The sequence below is a fragment of the Anthonomus grandis genome, chromosome 13, assembly GCF_022605725.1.
Source record: "Anthonomus grandis grandis chromosome 13, icAntGran1.3, whole genome shotgun sequence".
Classification (NCBI taxonomy): Eukaryota; Metazoa; Arthropoda; class Insecta; order Coleoptera; family Curculionidae; genus Anthonomus; species Anthonomus grandis.
Genome location: NC_065558.1, coordinates 8,367,270 through 8,387,559, shown reverse-complemented (window position 1 = coordinate 8,387,559; position 20,290 = coordinate 8,367,270). Strand labels below are relative to the sequence as shown.

General features: G+C 30.1%; 1 protein-coding gene across 2 annotated transcripts in view; it reads left to right on the top strand.

Moving 5' to 3' along the window:
- Positions 1-20,290, top strand: part of LOC126743997 (zinc finger protein 236-like) — a 168,516-nt gene that overhangs the window by 40,974 nt on the left and 107,252 nt on the right. Inside the window, exon 1 of one of the 2 annotated variants that reach the window (XM_050451301.1) lies at positions 1,302-1,435. The exons of the other annotated variant lie outside the window; for it this stretch is intronic. The gene's annotated coding sequence lies outside the window, so the exon portion shown is untranslated. Of the gene's footprint in view, positions 1-1,301; positions 1,436-20,290 lie in introns of those variants that run through there. 2 annotated transcript variants of the gene reach the window in all.

The window sequence follows — 20,290 nt, the reverse complement described above, 5'->3', positions numbered from 1 at the left end:
GTCTTTTTTACGCACTTGAGAGTATCTGAAAGTCCTTTCTAGGAATTTTTGATATTTCTATGGTCTGTAAGAGTCTTGTAGATACTTTTAAGCTTCTTCTAAAAACTTTACAATACTTGGAAGGTATTTAGAAGTCTATTTCTATTTTTTGAGGTCCTTTTTTACTGCCTGTAAGAAACTTCTAGGTCTTCTTAAGTCTCTTCCAGGCACTCGAGAGTATTTGAGAATCTCTTTTAATAATTTAAGACACTCTGACTGCCTGTAAGAGTCTTCTAGATACTCTTAAGTGTCTTCTAAAGATTTAAAGGTAATTAGGAGTCTATTTCTGGCTTTTGAGGTCCTTTGGCTGCCTGTAAGAGACTTCTAAGTCTTGTGAAGTCTCTTCTAGGTACTCGAGGGTATTTGAGAATCTTTTTAAAGAATATGTGATAATTTGACTGCCTGTAAGAGTCTTCTAGCTACTCGTAAGCTTCCTCCTTAGAGGTTCAAGTTCTTAAACTTGAAATTAATTAGGAGTCTGTTTTTGGCTTTTCAGGTCCTTTGACTCCCTGTAAGAGACTTCTAAGTCTTCTTAGTCTCTTCTAAGCACTTGAAGGCATTTTGACAGATCCAAGAAAATTTGCACTAAGATACTTTGATTAATTCCATTTGACACCTATTTTAGGATTTTTTCAAAATTTGACAAAACTTTGTAAAAAAACTGTTTTTCGAAATATTTTTTATTTAAAAAAAAAATGAAAAATGCACATAATTTAAAAATTGCAATTTAAAATCATAAAAATTTGCACTGAGATTCTTTGATTAATTTTATTGGATATCTATATTAATTTTTTTCTATTTCACGCACTTATGGCCCTTTGATTGCAATGACTTTCAAAAGACTTTCAAGTCTCTTTTAGGCACTTGAGAGTATCTGAGAGTCCATTCCAGGAATTTGAGACACTTTCACTGCCTGTAAGAGTCTTCTAGATACTCTTAAGCTTCTTCTAAGCCTTTTATGAGCTTATTCGAGTCACTTGAGACACTTTGGCTGCCGGTAAGAGTCTTTTAGGGACTTTTCAGAAATTTGATTTTTTTTTTGGTTATCGCCCTTTGCTACATTAACCCTTGCAAGCACCCTTTTAAAACAGATTCTCTTCTAATTGTTCTAGACAATTAAAAAAAAAACGAATATTTGGGTTCTCTTGAAGATCATACACGCACAAATCGACAGCAAGGTACCCGCATTCAAAAGCAGATAAGATAAGATAAACACTTTTTCTTCATCCTTCATCGTCTATTTTGCTTCATTCTTTTATCTTGTCGTGGCGGTGTGGTCTTCGAATTCCGTTCTGCATATGCACGACGGCCAGTAGTTACTAGTTTATACATATACAGTAAAATTTTAAATAGTTCGTTGAAAATTCGGTGCAGAAACATGACGGTTTTAAGCCTGGTAAGTCGTCTTACTCATTTTTTTTTCTATTCATGTGTCCTTTATCTAAAGTCGATGGCACTTGATGTAGTAAGACAGGTGTCACATGATAGTAGTATTTTATTTATATTAGGCGACTTAAAGGTGTATCCGGCTTATCTAATATTTCTAAAATAAGCCAAAGAATTTTAGGCTTAAGTAACTTAAATTCTTCGTGATGTTATCGAGTAAAGTTTAAATAATAATATTTCCGCTGGTAACCGAACCTCGTTAATGCTGTTTCTTTGGCTTTGGGCTTATCAGCAGATAAGGTAACCCAATTTGGCGTGGAAGTTAATATGTACATTATGTTCTTGCGTCACGTTTAGGTACATACATATAACCTATTGTAGGAAGGAATCGATTTGATTTGTATATTTATGTTAAATGTTTGAAGAATCATGAAGGTTTTTATTTTGGTGAAAATTATATTAAATTTCTAGGCATCTGAAGAAAATTTCTGAGTTTGTCATGTAGTTTAAACAAAGTTTTTCAAATAATAATTTTTCCCTTTTTATCATTGATTCATTTATAGCTATAAAAGTTCTTAACTTTTTTGGACCAGAAGAGTTCCTTATTAGAATTTTTTTTTTGTTTTTCCAGGCAATCAAAGCATTTCAAGCAGCATTTAATTTTTTCCCAGGCATTTAAAGAAAAATTAGTAATTTTTTTAAGAAATTTTAACATTACATGGATGAGCTTTTTTACCAACAAATACAAATTTTTCCAGATATTATTAGAAATCCGTTTTTTTTTTAAATTGCTTGAGATATCCCAATTTTTTGTCAAAAATTTCATTTTCCAGACATATCATATTCTGATTTTTTTCCAGATTGTTATTATACATTTTTTTCTTGGGAAATAGAACTTTTTCCAAGCAATGTTTTTTTTTAACTCGTTTCCATACAGTTTTTTTAATGCTTACTTCTCTAGGTAGTATCAAATACTTGTTTTTTCCAGGTAGTTAAATCCAATAGGCTTGATGTTTTATGCTGAAATTGGAGAAACCAATCGATATTCCAGATTAATTTTTTTTCTTCTTTCAGGCATTTCATACATTTTTGGCCGCACATACCTTTTTTTTATTTCCAGTCATTTAAAGAAGATTTTCTAATTTTTTAAGAAAATGTCCAATAGTGCTTTTTTACCAAAAATTACAATTTTTCTAGATATTATTAGAAATCCGTATTTTTTTTTAAATTGCTTGAGATATCCCAATTTTTTGTCAAAAATTTCATTTTCCAGGCATATCAAATTCTCATTTTTTCCAGATTGTTATTAGAATTTTTTTTTCCTGGGAAATAAACCTTTTTTTAAGCGATGGCGATGAATTTATAACAAAGTGGCAATTTTCCAATTAAAATCCAAAATTCGAAGTAGTTTTTCTGTAATAATTCATCAGAAATCTAAATAGCTTCAATAGTATTAGAAACAATCTATGATTTTTTTAATATTTTCTTTCTATATATTTTTTTTTAAATTTTAACAGTCTTACCTTCAAATAAAAAAAAATTCGATATGATATGAGTACAAAAATACTTCCTAGGCAATTAATTTCTTATTCAACTGCCTGGAATAAATATATTTTTATTTAACTTCTTCCAGGCACTTGAAAAAATCAAGATGAGCGTACTTTTTTTAAGATATTAAGGTTTTACATTAAAATAATAAAAAAGTCTATTTTCCAGGTACTTCAAGTATGGCGATTTTAAAATACCTGGAAAAAATGCTTTTTTAGGCCGTTTACCAGTTTTTTCATAAAATTTAAAAGAAACAGCAGGTTTTACAGGCTTTTAAAGAATCTTTTTTTTTTTAATATTTTCTAAGCAGTTTAAAACATCAGAACGTTTGGTGTTTCTTCATCTTCAAATCCCTAGAAGACATATTTATATCTTCCAGTCTCCTTTCTTTACATAATTATGATCTTTTCTTAAAATAATGAGTATACAAAAAAATACGAAATTTTTTCCGACCGAACGTTTGCTATTTCCTCATATTTAAATGCCTGGAAAAAATGTTACGTTATTTTAATCCCCAAAGAACCTGAAAAACCCCTTTTCAACACTTTCTAGGCATTAATTTCTTGTTCAGGTGCCTAAAATAAAAATTTATATTTATCCTCTTCAAAACACTTGAAAACGTCCATTTCTGTACTGGTTTAAATAATTCCAAATTTTCTTTTGTGATAAAAAAGTATTTTTCAGGCAGGCCTTTTAAAGATTATCATCAACTAAATTTCTTAATTGTCTGGAATAAATAAGTTCTTTTTTATTACCTCGCTGGCACCTAAATTAGGCCTTCTTTGGAATTTTCCAGGCAACTGATTTCTTCATCAACTGCCTGAAAGACATATTAATTTCATTCCTCTTCCAGGCAGTTGAAAACATCAGATTTACATAAGAATAATTGGATTTACAGATAATATAAGTGTTTTAAATGTGTCAAAATACCCTTTTTATTAAAATTAGAATAGAATAGAATTTTTCTTAGGAAAACTTAATTTTTTAAGAGAATTGAAATACAGTTTCGCTAAATATAATTGTATAATGTATTTATAATAAAGTGGCAATTTTCCAATTAAAATCCAAAATTCGAAGTAGTTTTTCTGTCATAATTCATCAAAAATCTAAATGCATCAAAAATCTAAATGCTTCATCAAAAATCTAAAACTTCAATAGTATTAGAAACAATTTATGATTTTTTTTATATTTTCCTTTTATATAATTTTTTTTTAAATTTTAACAGTCTTATCTTCAAATAAAAAAAAATCGATATGATATGAGTACAAAAATTCTTCCTAGGCAATTAATTTCTTATTTAATTGCCTGGAATAAATATTCTTATTTAACTTCTTCCAGGCACTTGAAAAAATCAAGATGAGCGTACTTTTTTTAAGAATTTAACGTTTGGCATTAAAATAATAAAAAAGTCTGTTTTCCAGGTACTTAAAGTATTGGGATTTTAAAATTCCTGGAAAAAATGCTTTTTTAGGCCGTTTACGAGTGAACGTTTGCTATTTCCTCATATTTAAATGCCTGGGAAAAATGTTACGTTATTTTAATCCCCAAAGAACCTGAAAAGCCGCTTTTCAGCACTTTCTAGGCATTAATTTTTTGTTTAGGTGCCTGGAATAAAAATTTATATTTATCCTCTTCAAAACACTTAAAAAAGTCCATTTCTGTACTGGTTTAGATAATTCCAAATTTTCTTTTTTGATAAAAAAGTATTTTCCAGGTAACTGATTTCTTCATCAACTGCCTGAAAGACATATTAATTTGGTTCCTCTTCCAGGCAGTTGAAAACATCAGATTTACATAAGAATAATTGGATTTATAGATAATATAAAATATCCTTAAGTGTTTTAAATGTCTCAAAATACCCTTTTTATTAAAATTAGAATAGAATAGAATTTTTCTTAGGAAAACTTAATTTTTCAAGAGAATTGAAATACAGTTTGGCTAAATATAATTGTATAATGTATTTATAACAAAGTGACAATTTTTCAATTGAAATCCAAAATTCGAAGTAGTTTTTCTATCATAATTCATCAAAAATCTAAATGGCCTCAATAGTATTAGAAACAATCTATGATTTTTTAAATATTTTCCTTCTATATATTTTTTTTTTAATTTTAACAGTCTTACCTTCAAATAAAAAAAATTCGATATGATATGAGTACAAAAATACTTCCTAGGCAATTTATTTCTTATTCAACTGCCTGAAATAAATATTTTTATTTAACCTTTTTCAGGCACTTGAAAAAAGCAAATTGAGCGTACTTTTTTTAAGAATTTAAGGTTTTGCATTAAAATAATAAAAAAGTCTATTTTCCAGGTACTTAAAGTATATGGATTTTAAAATGCCTGAAAAAAATGCTTTTTTAGGCCGTTTACGAGTTTTTTTATGAAATTTAAAAGAAACAACAGGTTTTACAGACTTTTAAAAAATCTTTTTTTTAAATATTTTCTAAGCAGTTCAGAACGTTTGGTGTTTCTTCATCTTCAAATCCCTAGAAGACATATTTATATCTTCCAGTCTCCTTTCTTTACATAATTATGATCTTTTCTTAAAATAATGAGTATACAAAAAAATACGAGATGTTTTCCGACCGAACGTTTGCTATTTCTTCATCTTTAAATTCCTGGGAAAAATATTACGTTATTTTAATCCCCAAAGAACCTGAAAACCCCCTTTTCAGCACTTTCTAGGCATTAATTTCTTGTTCAGGTGCCTGAAATAAAAATTTATATTTATCCTCTTCAAAACACTTAAAAAAGTCCATTTCTGTACTGGTTTAGATAATTCCCAATTTTCTTTTTTGATAAAAAAGTGTTTTTCAGGCAAGCCTTTTAAATATTATCGTCAACTAAATTTCTTAATTGTCTGGAATAAATAAGTTCTTTTTTATTACCCCGCTGGCACCTAAATTAGGCCTTCTTTGTAATTTTCCAGGCAACTGATTTCTTCATCAACTGCCCGAAAGACATATTAATTTCATTCCTCTTCCAGGCAGTTGAAAACATCAGAATAATTGGATTTACAGATAATATAAAATATCCTTAAGTGTTTTAAATGTCTCAAAATCCCTTTTTTATTAAAATTAGAATAGAATAGAATTTTCCTTAGGCAAACTTAATTTTTCAAGAGAATTGAAATACAGTTTCGCTAAATATTATTGTATAATGTATTTATAACAAAGTGGCAATTTTCCAATTAAAATCCAAAATTCGAAGTAGTTTTTCTGTCATAATTCATCAAAAATCTAAATGACTTCAATAGTATTAGAAACAATCTATGATTTTTCTTTTATATATATTTTTTTAAATTTTAACAGTCTTACCTTCAAATAAAAAAAATTCGATATGATATGAGTACAAAAATATCAATATTAATAAATTAATAAAAAAGTTTCTTAAAAAACTTCTGTAATTAATTTGCTGCCAGTAATATAAATTTTCTTTATATTTATTCATGTGTCCGATGGCATGTGAGGTTAAATTGTCTGGAATAACTGAGTGAGTGAGTGAACTGAAATGAGTGATCAAAATAAATAATTACTAAGGTGTCCTCCAGGCAGTTAAAGTTCTATTTAAGCATATTTTTCTTTTAATTCAATTATTTTATTAATTTCAAATAAAACTTCAACTGCCTGAAAGAAATGAAAAAATTGAATAATCAGAATTAAATTTAAGTATTCCCAGGATATAGAACTTTGTATGACATGTGGATGCCAAAATATTCTTCTAAAGTATCGTATCGAAAATATGCACAAAACAAGATTATTCCATAAAAAAAAATAAAAGTTATTAAGAGTGAGGTGTAAGAAGACGCGATCGCTAAAAAAAACATTTTTTATAGGCCATTGAGTCATTTATTTAAAATAACCACTGGGTACTTTCATTTAAAAATTTAATTATTTTCCATGTAGTATGTTTTCTATTTCATTCTTTTAGGCAAAAAATCATTGATCTCTAACAGTATAGGTCATCTGTATAATTTATGTCATATAAACCATATTTTCAGGCAGTTTAAGACCTTCTGAAACTATCTATAATAAAAATTCAGCTAAACAAACTTTTTTTTTTTAATTTTGTTTAAATCTCATATTAAAAATACCCACATCGGTATATCAAATAAAAGAATGACATAAGGATGACTCACTGCACTAATGCAGGCTGCTCCCAATAGTAGTGAATAAGTACTTATTATACTCATTCATCCTTGGTTGGGTCGCCCTGTATGACCCCTGCCTATACAACCGCTTGGCAACTACTTCCTCTTTAAAGAGCTCTAAAGACTGATTTACATCGATAATATCGCGCGGTTTGTTTCACAACAGTTTTACCCTTTTGTGATTTCATTTGGGTTAAATTTATGGAATTAGAATGGCGCTTCTGGTTAATCAGCTTCGTCAAATTGACGGACTTAAAGTAAATATTTGAATCGTGAATTTTGAAAAGGGCTTATCTCGCAAAAACGTAATTTTCCAGGAAAAGCTAAAAACTGAATTGCTTCTGATAGATTTGAACTACGAAAATATGAATTTTCCTTAACCTTTAATCTTAACCTTGCCAAATTTTTCTCTTTTCAAATAAGTATACATGCAGAAAATGGACTTTAGAATTTTCCGAGATGAGCCGTTTTCGAAATTTAAGCACCACTTGAGAGGTTATATAATCACAAGAACATTAATAAAGAAACTTCAACTTTATTTTTTAAAGAAAGATGCAACAAAACTAAAAAAAATCCTTAAAGATCAAAATTTTTTTTTGTTAATTTATTTGGAAAATAATAACAAATAAAAAGTAACTCTGCTAAAAGTCTTGTTCGATGTCAGCTCCTGCTTCTCTGTCAGTAGTCGGCCAGCTCAAAATACTATCGTAAAAGTCTTCATATTCTGCAGGTATATACTGCCTCAACTTTTTCAAGTTATTTATTGGCAGTTTTGAGGAGTAGCATCGAAAGTCTTCAACAGTGGGAAGATTAGCACAAATACCTTTAGTTTTTAAAAGGCTAAAAGTTTCAGTATTAATTTCGTTAAAGTGTACTTTGCACCATGCCTTGAAATCAATGATATCGGTATAAGTTATCGTTTTTACACAAAATTTGTCTGTTTTAGTGCTACTGAGTATTAAATTAGTATATTGCTCGTGAGTAAATAAACGATCTTCTCTTCTAATCTTACGCTTTATGGTTGCAAAATCTCTATCACAGTCATTAAAGGAATGACCTCTTTGAGGAAAATAAAGAACAACTTTTAAATTTCGAGTAAGTGACAAAGCGATAAGATATTTTATTATGGCATTATTTTTATTTTGCCCAGAACATCCGTCGCAGAACAAATGTAATTTTGTAATATTTTCAGGAACATTTTTACATATAAAGTCATTTAAAAACGAAGCTACTTCGTTTGGTCCCTTCAACGCTTGGCCCTTGAGATAGGAATACAAAGTTGCCTTCCCCGTTTTTATATTATGTACGCAGAATTCGTATACCCAAAGTTGGCGGTAATAGAACACTTCTTGGACTGGAAGTACTGGCAGAGGTAGATTCTGCATATAATCGAAAGACAATCCGAAAATGGTACTACCGTTCTCGTTATATTTTTCTGTAATAGCTTTGGCTTTATTAAAAAACTTCGATGCTTATGTATGATTAGCTCCGCACTGGCGACCCTCTTGGCATTATCGTTTAAATAGGGATTCTTCAGCTTAACGCTAATTTCTTCACATTTTGAGCACACATCAATTTGTGGCCTACCAAATGCCAAGTCAAAATTTAGATTGAAATAATTTCTAAAAAACTGATAATTTACTTTGCTTTCTGGATATTTTGCCGAAAATCTCTCATGCAATATTGTCACATTCAAAACAGATGATAAGTATTTTTTTACAATGTGATTTGAATAGTGAATTTCTTTAACAGGAGTTGACTTGATAAAGTTGTGAATTAAAGCACATGTTTCTGGGGGCATTACATTGCTTCTAGACCCGGCAGATTTTCCTCGCATATCGTGGGGGCTTTTATTTGCAATTTTTAGTAGTCGAATTCTCTTCTTGTCAGTAACACCATGCAAGTTTAGAAAGGCTACTTTACATACTTCTTTTCTATTTCCATCTGCTTCGATAAAATACTTATAAGAGTAACTGTTTGGCTTACTAATTTTATGTTCTTGACGTTTAGAAGTATCCTTCACAGGGAACGCCTCCATCAATCTTTCAATATATATGTCCTGTTCATCTTTTGTATTAAAACCATTTATGCGATTCAATATTGTTTTTTTGGCATCATGGGAAAGATCGGAACATTTTCGAATGCACCTACAAAGATAAAATTATTTTTTCACAAAACCATTTTTGTATATATTATATATTGAATATTATCTACCTAGTAAATAAATAACATTATTTATCTACCTCTATCCACATCTCCTATTATTTTTTAATTATGTAATAGAACATAGGTATACACTTACCTACAACTAGCCCCAGATTTCCTACAAGGGATATTTTTACCCACGTGGTTTGTGTGTGCAAGTCCCTTAACTTTGGCTTTTTTGATAATTACATTTCTATACATTTCACTATTTCTTACTCCTCGCTTCTTTTTCTCTACTCCTATATCTGCCTCATTGTTTACAAAAAAAACTAGTAACGTTGAACAAAACAGTACCCAAAATATGTGATTGTTTTCTAATTCAAATGACAAACTTGACGTACACCAAGCAACTGTCGTAAAGAGACTGAAACAAGCAAACTTTACGATGCCTATACTCCAATAAAATTCACGTCTTATAAAAATAAGAAATTCGCTTTTTGGTTCGCTTCATTTACTAAACGCGTCGCAATGCATTACGAAAAGGACCCATCTCAGCGACTTTTTTTTAAAACCACAAGTTCGTATTTCGTATTTGTAAGAACAAAATCCGATATGAGCCCTTTTCCTTCATAAAATGTTGGCCTACTATTGAACCTGAAAAATTTGCGGAAAAGTCAAATTTGATCAAAATCCGAGTTGAGTCCTTTTCGAAATTCACGATTTGTTTATGTTTTGAATTATTTTTTAGAGTCATTTTATTATTGCTTTCTTTTTTGAAAAGCATTTCTTTTGTACCCAAAGCTGAAAATCCATTTATTTGCTTAGACACGTAGCCTCAAAAGTCTTTTTTTATATTTTCTAGGCTGTTTTTTAGGTACTTAGCTCAGAGAATTCCCTAATTACACTTCTATTCCAAAGATTTCTTTTTTTTACAGGTTTTAATACAGTCCATATATGTATTTTAAATACAAAAGCTTTTTATGTATAAATGGATGAAAAAATAAAAAATTGAGTTTTCACTGTTTCCATTATCTGTATAGAAATCAATTCTGTCAAGAAAAACGAGACTATTAATTTAGGGTAGAAGGCTTAAAATTAAAGAAAATCCTAGAAAATTAAATCTAGAAGAAGACATCAAATTTTCATCATAATTACATTTTATATAGAAAAGAATTACTAGTTATTAAGAGAAACTGGAAAATCTTAAATTACCTGAAAATATTTTTTTTCACTTTGCTATACATACACCATACAATTATATTAAGTAGTTAAAATTCTTTTAATTAAATTTATTTAACATTATTTATTCTTTTTATGGAATATTCTTGTTTTGAGCATGTTTCAATATTTATTTTCAATTCGACACGGTGCAGGCATATTTTGACACCCAGATATGTACAAAGTTGACTAGAAAATTCAAAAGACGTGCCCGGAAGAGAATAAATATAAATATTTATTCCAGACAGTTGAATAAGAAATTAGGTACCTGGGAAGTGTAAAAAAAACGCGTTTTAGTTACCAAGAATGATTTAAAAAAAATATTTTTTGGATCGTTACCTCCAGGCATTTAAAGATGAGTAAGCATCAAATATTCTGATATTGTCAACTGCCTGGAAAATTTTAAAAAAATATATTTCAAGTGCCTGGAAATCAAATTTGATTTGTGACAAAGATTTGTTAAAAAAAAAGTACAAAAATTGACTTTTTTAAGTGCCTGGTAGAGGATAAATATGAATATTTGGTGATATGATTTATATGATATATAATGATGTTATATGTATAGTGATCTTAACTTATCAATCAGCGTTTTTTATGAATATCTCTCTATGGGGATTGCATATTTTGTTCCTTTGAAGAAATATAGAACTTCCTCATTTTCTAAGTGGTTCTCCCCTGAACTTAACTAGGAACAAAAGGAGTGCTCATTCATTATATATGAGAGATAATACAGACGAAAACTATATAAAATTTTCTCGCCTTAGGTCTGAATGCAAACGTATGTCTGATTTGTGCTTCCGACAATATATTGAAGGGATAGATTCCGGCTTACAGAACGACCCTAAATCATTTTGGAAATATATCATTGATAAGAGGTCCAATTATACCCTTCTCAATACTCTCTTTTATGGTGACAAGCAAGCGTCCAGTGGTTTGGATATTGCAAACATGTTTAAAGAATTTTTCTAAACTGTTTATTCTCCTGGTATTGATAATAATCAGCTGCAAAATGGTCCCGCTAATAGTTTAAATTTAAACATTACTAAGATCTTAACATATGATATATTTGAAGGTATTAGCTCACTCTCTAACAAGATTACTGCAGGCCCAGATGGGATTCCGAATTTTCTCTTGAGGAAATGTGTATGTACTCTTGCCATTCCTTTATCTTTGTTATTTAATGCTTCCTTACAAACATCCACATTTCCAATTGCCTGGAGGGAAAGTTTTATTGTGCCATTGTTTAAAGCTGGCCGTCGGGATGTCATAGATAATTATAGAAGTATTTGCATTCAATCTTCAATACTTAAACTTTTTGATAGCCTTATAGCTAATCAACTTTCTTGGTTATGCAAAGGCTTAATATCAGATTCACAGCATGGGTTTTGCAAGAATAAGTCTACTGCCACTAACTTGATCTGTTACCAATCTGATCTTATGAGTAAATTAGAGGATCATAAACAAATTGGTTCTATATACACCGATTTTAGTAAGGCGTTTGATCGTATTGATCATCAAATTCTTCTGTCAAAACTGATCTCCGTAGGGTTTCATGTTGATTTTGTGAGTTCGATTAAAAATTCTTTATCTGGCCGTATTCAAAGGGTCAGGGTAGGTGGACATCTTTCTGATCCCATCAGCGTAACATCAGGTCTCCCTCAGGGAGGTCATACATCACCCTTATTATTTAATTTATTTATTAATGATATAGTTAACTGTTTCCTGTATATTTGCAGACGACTTAAAATTTTGGAGGGTGGTTGATAGTATTGTGGATCAAGAATTACTACAAGCAGATATGGATCGCTTAAATAATTGGTGTGAACAAAACAATCTTTATTTAAATGTTAAGAAATGTTGTGTTATTAGTTTCACTCGCAGGATCAACCGGTTTCAATCCAATTACTTCATTAATAATGAGCCACTGAATTATGTTGCATCTATTAGGGATTTGGGAGTTATTTTTGATGAGAAACTCACATTTTATGATCATATTAATTCAATTTCTGTAAAGCATCAAAATTACTAGGGTTTGTTATGAGAAACTGTTCATATTTCTCAGTCTCTTCACCAAGAAGGGTTTATTGCTCCCTAGTAAGAACTATATTGGAGTACTGCTCTGTAGTTTGGTCTCCATACCACCAGATTCATATCGATGCTTTAGAAAGAGTTCAACATAAATTCCTGAGATATTGTGCTCATAGAACGCTATTCCGACACTGTCGCAACGCCGTAATATTTCTGGTGCTAGTTTTATATATAAGATCGTTAATAGGCTAATTGATTGCCCTGATCTGTTGGGTCGCATACGATTTAATGTTCCTCATCACGGGTTGCGCCATAATGTAACCTTTAACATTCCATTCCACAGAACATCCTATGGAATTAATAATCCTATGGATAGGTATATGAATTTGTTAAACAATTCGAATATTGATGTGTTTAACATAAGTTCCTTAATGCATCTAAAGAGGTCACTTACTTCATAATTGTGCATACAATTTTGTATTTACATTCTTGCATATAAATTATTAAGGTCGTTTCTAGTATATGTAGTATAGGTGTTTTTTACTTTAGTATTAATTTTTTAAGTATGTTTAGATTATGACAGTTGTTTATGTAAATATTATTGCTTTGTAAAATTTACAGTTAATGGGGGTTTCCCGTATTATAAATAAATAAATAAATAAAATATTTATTCTAGGCAGTTGAACAAGAAATTATAAAAAAGGCAATTCTTTCAAGATAAAGGTACATTTGCCTGGAAAATTTTAAAAAAATACTTCAACTGTCAAGTAGGAGGAATAAAATTAATTTGTATTCCAGGCAGTTGAAGAACACAACGCTTGCATGGTAAATCCAAAAGAAGCCGTTTTTTGAGTGCCTGGAAGAAAAGAAAAATGAACATTTATTCCAGGAAATTAAGCAAGAAATTTGTTGACTAGAAAATTGAAAAGACATGCCTGCTTTTGTATTATCTTAATAGAAAATCTTGAATTTTTCAAGTGTAGAAAAAGGGCGTTCCAGGTGCCTTGAAAGATCTAAATCGCGTAAAATTTCTTCCAGGCAGTTAAATATGAGGAGTGTTCTGAACGAACTGCCCTAAATCAACCATTTACAGAAATTAAGAAAAATATCTTAATCATATAAATCTTAGGAGAATATTTTTTTATTCAAATGCCTGGAATCAACATTTATATTTATCCTCTTTCAGGTACTTGAAAAATACAATTGCATACCTTTTTTTAACAATTTAATTCTTTCATTTAAAATAATTTAAATTTAAAAGAATTTTATAGCCAGTTTTTTAAATATGAAGCGAGCAGTTTTTCAGTCACTTAAAGCCTTCTTTTTTTAAAATTTTCCGTACAGTCGAAAATTAGAACGTTTGTATATGTATATAGGTATGTATATAGGTTTAGATTATGACAGTTGTTTATGTAAATATTATTGCTTTGTAAAATTTACAGTTAATGGGGTTTTCCCGTATTATAAATAAATAAATAAATATAATATTTATTCTAGGCAGTTGAACAAGAAATTATAAAAAAGGCAATTCTTTCAAGATAAAGGTACATTTGCCTGGAAAATTTTAAAAAAATACTTCAACTGTCAGGTAGGACGAATAAAATTAATTTGTATTCCAGGCAGTTGAGGAACACAACGCTTGCATGGAACATCCAAAAGAAGCCGTTTTTTGAGTGCCTGGAAGAAAAGAAAAATGAACATTTATTCCAGGCAATTAAGCAAGAAATTTGTTGACTAGAAAAATGAAAAGACATGCCGGCTTTTGTATTATCTTAATAGAAAATCTTGAATATTTTAAGTGTAGAAAAAGGGCGTTCCAGGTGCCTTGAAAGATCTAAATCGCGTAAAATTTCTTCCAGGCAGTTAAATATGAGAAAACATTATACAAACGTTCTAATTTTCGCTGACTGTACGGAAAATTAAAAAAAAAGAAGGCTGTAAGTGTTTGAAAAACTGCTCGCTTCATATTTAAAAAACTGGCTATAAAATTCAATAAGAATTAAATTGTTAAGAAAAAGGTATGCAATTGTATTTTTCAAGTACCTGAAAGAGGATAAATATAAATATTTATTCCAGGCGTTTGAATAAAAAAGTATTCTCCTAAGATTTATATGATTAAGATATTTTTCTTAATTTCTGTAAATGGTTGATTTAGGGCAGTTCGTTCAGATTTCTTTAAACACTTTTCCAGGCAGTTCTCAGGTGACAGATACAAGGCATTTAAACGTAAAAACAAATCCAGGCAATTTACAAAATGTAATGTAAGATGTTTTCTATTTTAAAATTGGAAAAAAGTTAAATAATTAATGGAAAAATTACCTTCTTAGAAAAAATTACTAAAACTCTTTTGACTATTTTGTTTTAGTACTTGATATGTTTTTACCATCTGCAGACCATCTGCAGATATCTAGTTATTCTTTAGTTTACAACTTTTGAAGCATTTGGTTTGAAATGAAAAACAGGAAAGTTTTGAAGTCAGTAAAAATCTATTTGTTAAATTTCAAAATTAGTCATAAATTCTAGGCATTTTAGTTTTTTCAGATAATTTTTATTCTGGGCAACTTTTCAAATTATTTATTCATTGAAATTGTTTTTATTTCTTCCAGGCAGTTGAACCATGAATAAGGGTAAATCATTTCATAATTAAATTATTTTTTATGTCTTATAAACACTTAAAGAATGAACAAAATTGACTTAATTGAGTCTGAATTTCAGGCTTATTATTAAGGTCTTATCATGTTCATTTATTTCAGATAATGCTTATAATATGTAGTAAGCTAACGATATTTTTTTTAAATTGATTCAAAAAAGCTCCTAAAACTTATACTATACAAAGTCTTAGTCATCAAATCATATGGGTTGGGAGATACCATACACACACACACACACACACACCATATGAAGTCATTTCACACTTGACCAGATCCGAATGTAAGAAGGTCATAATTCACAAGGTAAAAATCGTTAAAAACAATAAACAATTAGTATAAACAACAAAAAAAGCGAAATGAAAAGTGATAAAAGAAAGTGAGAACGTCCGATATCTGCACTAGAATGTGTGTTAGTAGTGATGCTTTCGCTTTATGACCGGCGGCATCGCGGAGAACTGGTTTGGAATTCATTATTATTATATCATTATGTTATTTATTGTTATTGTTTTATCGGATCGAGGAATTGTGATGTTTGTTTAGTACCAGAAGATTTCGTGTCGATTTTTTTTATATGCACTCCAAGTCGTTCAATTAAAAAACAATTCCTAAATCAATAACTACTTCAAAGAAACATAAAGGGATTTAAATGGCCTTTGAGAGATTCATAATGGATCTGCAAACGGGGTAATAGAATTTTTCAATGATACCAGTAATTTATCAGTAGAAGACTCTTTTTATGGATCATGCTCATATTCAGCCATCATTAAAGTAAATCATTCAACATCTGGTAGAACAAAGAAGGTATCTGAAGACACGTGTTTCTGCTTTTTTGGCTTCTTCAGGGCAGGGCAATCAGAAAACCAAAGGAAAAAAGACATTACAGATTAGGAATAGGAGAAAATAACCAATTTGTGAAATTACCTTCGGTTTTGACGGAAAATAATTTTTTTCTTCCAGGCAGTTGAAATACATTGAAAGAGCAATTTATTCACTACTTAAAACTGATTTTCAACGGCAAAGACTCCTTCTACTGATGACATCTTCATCAGATCATTTATGAAATTGTTACAAAATTAATCTGGCATCAAATTCCTCTCATCTACTGATAATACTCATATTGATGGTAATGGTCTAGTGCCAAATCATTCAAATTAATAGTTTTGATAACGCCATCGTTAAAGGAAATCATTCACTCAAAGAAGATCTCTCACCTATTTATGATGCTCATGACTCCATTAAAGATAATGCATGTTGAGTAAGTAGATATAATTATTTATTTCTTCCAGGCAGTTGAAATATATTGAAAGAGAAATTTTAGGCACTCCTTAAAACTGATTTTCATCAAGGGTTATCTGTATAGATCCTTCTACTGATGATATCTTTATCAAATTGTTTAGAACTGTTATTACAAAAATAACAAAAGATGAATATTCTTAGGAACCACTGGCATCAATTTTTAAAATTCCTGTCATCTACTGATGACTTCATAATTAATAATGCATATTGAGTAAGTAATTAAAAAACGCATAAGTGACCTATTTCTTTAAGGAGCAATGTATCCACACCTTATAACTGATCTTCCGATAATAAATTAATGATTATAGTTCATTCAGCAATCATCATAGGAGCTTTTTTATATCTTTATCAAATTATATGGAAGAATGGATTAATGTTGAAGAGGCATAAGAAGAATAATGAGGGAAGATCAATATTTCCATTCAAATTCATTTTCTGCCTTTAAAGCGTCATAACCCTTTACGGTGGACTTCCTAAAACCTTTAAACGTCCGTTGCATAATTAAGTGATGTCTCCTTGATAGTCATTGTAGTTCTATTTAATGTAATTCACATATGCGCCTCGGCGTGTTCCTCTTTTTTTAAAGATCCACTAACGATGGTCGCGTATTGTTTACAAAATAAATTATGATTATTTCCACTATGCATAAGCATTCCAAGGACGCGTTTTCTGCTCGTGTCAATGCAATTAATTATGATGTATGAGTGACACAAGATCTCGTTTTCTTTGCATACCAAACGAGCATTTCATTATTTTTTGTTTTAATGATCTAATTCTTGTGATGAAGATTTTTGTCATTAAGTCATTGCAATTGGTTTCATATATCTTAGTCTTTGACAGTATCTGCATTGTATAGAAATATCTAATATAGCCTTTGATAAAACTGTGAGCTTATTAATTGGCTTCCTTGATTAGTGAAAATTTTACTTTTTTTGAGGTATATTATAAATAGCGAGTGCAGCACTTATTAACACGGTAAATCTTTTGGCGAGACGTTATAACTCTTCGCACGCAAGAGCCAAGGAAGAAAAACAAGCAGAGACTAAAAATAGAAAAGTTCGTTTCAAATTTTTGGCTGGTCCAAGATTACGAATTCCATTATGTTATATGGGAGCACATCGTTGTTTTTTTTTTATTAATTGACGTTAACCAGAAAATCTTAACAGATTCTCAAAGGGTTATCGATGTACGTTAGTCTGGAAAACCTAGAAAGGGTTTTTTCTTTGAAACCATCTAAAAACCATGATTTTATTAATGGTTCAATTTCCTGTAAGAAGCTAAAATAATTTCAATGGAGAAATGAGAATTTTGCTCCAATTTTCAACTACCCGTAAGAGATCATTCGAGAAAAGAATTAACTAATTAAAAGTGCCTGTAAAAGAGAAATAAATAATTCAAGGGAGAAATCAATTACTTTCATTCATTTTTCAAGTGCATATAAGAGAGAAAATAATCATTTAAGAGATGGAGAATTAAGCCAGGTTAAAATGAATTAAAAACATTAATTATTATCGTAATAAAACGTATTCGTTAATGCTTCAACTTCCAATTTTACTGTCAACTATTTTTCAACTACCTAAAGCTACCTAATTTAATAAATTTTTCAATTTGATAACTTCTAATGGAAAAATTAATGATGTTCATCAACTGCCTTAAAAAAATCCAATTAAAAAATATGTGACTTTCTCGATTTTTGGACTTTGGAACTTTGAACCCACTTGACCGTGACTCATTTACAAAGAACAACAAACCCATTCTTTCGCACGTTTCTTACGAAAATGTGTCACTTATTAAGATTAACCGCTTATGTATTCCGTTTAAGTTTAAAGAAAAAAAATACACACATATACATCGATACCATTTAACATTAAAACAGAAAAAAAATTGCAGGAAACTATGATTAAACCCAGTAATCTAGTGATTTCATTGTTCTTCTTAATAACAAAGGAAATAGATTACTTTGCTGCGATGTTATTATATAGTTATGTATATATGGATGTCGTCCATTTTTGAGAAACGTCGCTCGCCATCGGAGGATGTAGCCAAGGTTCTTGCAGATGACGTCGTGATTTACATGCAGTTAAACGAAGATACATTTAGTTGATTGAAAAATAAATGATTGTTCTACAAACTCCATTGAAAAATGGTGGTTTCTTGACTAACTCGTCCAAATAAAACTAAAATACAGTTAATGCTAGTAATATGCAAATTAAAACTTCCATGTGCTTAGCTGGCTGCATCTTTTCTGATCATCTGCATCCATCAGTGAAATGCCACTTTGAAAAGACTGTTCAGTTATAACGAGTTATCTTTTTTATTAACTTAATCTGCAGTAATAAAATTAACAGGCAAGTGACTATTTTTTCAATAGCGAGTATAACTGCACTTGAAATGAATTTTATCTTGGTCTTGATAGATAAAATTGTTTTCTACTTATGTTACCTCAACTGACTTTCGTGCTTCGTCTGTCTTTCTTTACTCGATGAGAAAGCACAATTATAAACAAGTAACTACCTTAAACAATTATAAAATGTTAATATTGGCAACGTTGTTTCTACGGATGCTCCGCCCCTTAATGTTCAAGACCAGGCTTCCAAGCCAATAAGAACGACGAGAGCATTGTAGCGCCTTCTATTTATGCGTAGTTGTCAAATTGTAACATTAAAATTACATCATATAAGGCATCCATCGAACAATGAGTTTCCATTACCTATAGTCAATTCTTTGGCTTTGTCAAGTGAGAGTTATTTAAAGCTTTGACAAGATAAGCAAGTTCTTTCTTCAGTAAAAATTATTATCCTATATCTATTATTTTTAACTATAAGTTCTGAATTTTGCTCTCTTAATTAAGTTCCATATTCAATTAGGATGAAATCTGTTATTCAACATTTTGCTTTAACTGCAAACACGACCATTATCAACTTATTAACTTTCTTGTTCTTCAGGAACCTATCCGTTTCGAATGTTGGCAATCATATTGGAAATTAGGTGTCTTCACTTTGACGATTTGTAGAATCTCTTTAATACAACTAATGCGTTGTTTTCTGCAAAGGTCTCAAGCCTGTCTTTTCTATCATTTCTTTATTCTAATCCAAATATTCCAATAAAAGCAGTTTTTAACATCACTTCCAATTTGGCAATTACGACATTTGTTTTCTGCTTTGGGTATTGTTGTATTACGTCTTCTATGTTTTAGTAAAGGCATTCGACTTCCTCTTCTTTATCTACAATGGTCGCGTATATTTAGACCAGTTTGCTTATTAGCTATGAACCTTTTATTGTTTTTTTTATGTAAGGCCCAGAGTATCTCTTTCTCAAAATATGAATATTGGCAACATTGATGCCCATTGAAACTCAAGGCCAGCCCGTCAAGCCAATAGGAACGACAGATGCTTTGAAGTAGTTATCGAAAAACCCGAGGGATGGTATCTGGGTCTTGATAAAAAGAGTTTAAGAATTAAGGACAGAAAAGGATAAATAGATAAGTCATTTAGCCACAATAGGTCCAAGGCCTCTCTCCCTATGTTGCCTGAAATGACTGAGACCGTGCTTTCTTGCTTTTTCTTTACTCTAACAGAAAGGACAATTATTAAAACAAAACACAATTAAATTACCTTGAACAATTTTAAAATGTTAATATTGGCAACGTTGTTTCTACGGATGCTCCGCCCCTTAATATTCAAAACCAGACTTCCAAGCCAATAAGAACGACGAGAGCATTGTAGCATCTTCTATTTATGCGTAGTTGTCAGATTCCACCAAACAATTCATCATTTGGTTTATTCTAGTAAGAGTCATTAAAAGATTTATTAAAATAAGCAAGTTA